Source organism: Moschus berezovskii, chromosome 7 (assembly GCF_049115385.1).
Source record: "Moschus berezovskii isolate FMDL1 chromosome 7, NW_MosBer_1.0, whole genome shotgun sequence".
NCBI lineage: Eukaryota > Metazoa > Chordata > Mammalia > Artiodactyla > Moschidae > Moschus > Moschus berezovskii.
In genome coordinates, this window is record NC_142466.1 from 78,385,834 (window position 1) to 78,388,405 (window position 2,572).

The 2,572-nt window shown below is 42.1% G+C and overlaps 1 pseudogene; it reads right to left on the bottom strand.

Moving 5' to 3' along the window:
• Nucleotides 1-1,570: 1,570 nt before the first annotated feature.
• LOC148777377 (protein S100-A11-like) lies at nucleotides 1,571-2,080 on the bottom strand (annotated as a pseudogene).
• Between the last annotated feature and the right edge of the window lie 492 nt (nucleotides 2,081-2,572).

Genomic DNA, 2,572 nt, shown 5'->3' on the forward strand with positions numbered 1-2,572 from the left:
TTGCAACCCCATGCACTGCAGCATGCCAGGCTTCCCTGTCCTTCACAATCTCCTGGAATTTGCTCAGACTCATGTCTATTGAGTTGGCAATGTGATCCAACCATCTCATTCTCTATTTCCCTTTTCTTCTCCTGCCTTCAACCTTTCCCAGCATCAGGGTCTTTTCTAATGAGTCGACTCTGCATCAGGTGGCCAAATATTTGAGCTTCAACTTAAGCATCAGTCCTTCCAATGAATATTCAGGGTTAACTTCCTTTAGGGTTGACTGGTTTAATCTTCTTGCAGTTCAAAGGACTCTCAAGAGTCTTCTCCAGCACCACAAATCGAAATCATCAATTCTTCAGTGCTCAGCCTTCTTTGTGGTCTATACATGACTACTGGAAAAACCATAGCATGGACCTTTGTTGGCACACTGATGTCTCTGTTTTTTCATAGGCTATCTAGGTTTGTCATAACTTTTCTTCCAAGGAGCAAATGTCTTTTACTTTCATGGCTACAGTCACTGTTTGCAGTGATTTTGGAGTTGAAGAAAATAAAGTCTGTCAGTGTTTCCATTTTTTCCCTATCTGTTTGCCAAAATGAATTGTGTCCTGCTACTAAATGATCAGAAACACTGAGGTTTTCTCAGCATCAGGGTAGAATTTTTTTTTTAAAGGAAATGGACATTTATGCACCTGCTGCTGCTGCTGCTGCTAAGTCGCTTCAGTCGTGTCCGACTCTGTGCGACCCCATAGACGGCAGCCCACCAGGCTCCCCTGTCCCTGGGATTCTCCAGGCAAGAACACTGGAGTGGGGTGCCATTGCCTTCTCCACCTAGTAGGTCTTATTATTATTGTAAAGGCAAGAAGTTAAAATATTTCACTGTTCAGCTTAATACCAAACATCTAGCAATTTATTTGCATATTCATTGTGAATGCTACCCTTTAGCACTGTATTATTTTCCTCTTTGGAATGTTCAATGCTTATGACTATAAATCCTAGTTTGTCTACCATAAATATAGCTATCTTTAGGTTAAAATTAATTGCCTCTTACCTAGAAAAATCTTTGCTTGTTGTTTTGTTTTAGAACTTTCTGGATCACTGTGTTTTAGGTTTGCACACAGAACTGATAGAGGATGGGAAGCATGGCATTTCCCAGCATGCCCTGCTTTTAGGGTTTCTCTTGTCTCTCTTCAGCATACAGTGCTTTAAGCTCATTCCTGGAAGTCAGTGAACTGCTGTGTTCCTTCTTTCAGCCTACTTACTTCTGTAAGACATCTTTTTCTGTTTGTTTCAAAGAGTGAAACCTGGTTTTGCCTGCCATGAGAAGTCTTGATTGGGTCAGTGGAACTGACTAATAGAGCCTGATATGACAGTGTTTCTCTCTAAGCTTTTACGTTTTGGGGTAGTAAAATTTTGTGTGTGTGTGTTTGAAGAAACAATATTATTTTATTGCTAATAGGAGTGGCCTGCCTAGGGTGGTGGGTGTGCCAGGCTCAGGGTCTGTGGGGGCTGTGAAGAGCAGATGATAACTGAGAGGCTGGAGAGAAAGGGAGTGGGTCTGGAGGCCAGGCCCAAAGGCTCCTACAATTTACTTCTGGCAAGAGACAGATTTAACAAAGGATTCATGGCAGGCTATCGCCAGGCCACCAAAAAGATTAAGAAATTCTTGGAAATCTAGCTGCGCATCAAATTGAGGTCCAATTTCTTCATCATGTGGTCAAGGACACCAGGGTCCTTTGGGTTCTTTGTGACGGCACCCAGCTCTGTATTCATGAAGATTAGGGACTTGGCCTTGGAGAGTTTGCAGTTGTTACCATCCCTTCCAGCATGCTTTTGGAAAACAGCAATCAGAGACTTGATGTACCGGTGGCTCAGACTGTAAAAGTGTCTGCCTGCAATGTGGGAAATCTGGGTTTGATCCCTGAGTTGGGAAGATCCTTTGGAGAAGGAAGTGGCAACCCACTCCAGTACTCTTGCCTGGAAAATCCCATGGATGGAGGAGAGTGGTAGGCTACAGTCTATGGGGTTTCAAAGAGTCAGACTGAGCGACTTCACTTCACTTCAATTTAGTCTCTGTAGGGTTGGATACTTTTGCCATGTCAGAGAGGAGCAAGGTACGTGGATGTGAGCGGGAGGGGAGTGGTGTGGTACGTTTTCATTCTTCTCTGTACCCTCAATTTTAGTGTAAATTTGGTAGAGATGGGTATTATTTTAACCAAGAAGGTCTAAGAGTTGTTTTTCATTACCAATCCTTCCCCAGCAAGAAGGTGATTTACCAGCTGTGGGTTAGTGCTTCTGACTTCAATCTTTTTTGTTTGTGTGTTTGCTTGTTTCGTTCAGCCTGAATAATTTGAGTGAAAACAATTTTTTTGCTTAGTATTTTACCTTCTAGAAACATCAAGTACCTTATGACCATTACTTAGAAACAATGTATAGTTTGTCTGGGTCTTGCATGTTTGGGGTGTGTGTGTGTGTGTGTGTTTTTCTAAACAGATGTTGAGTAAAATCTTCAGGTCATGTGTGAGGCAAAATACTTAATGTTTCCGAGACCAACCAACTTAAAAGAGTTTGTGAAATCCATTGTTTATTA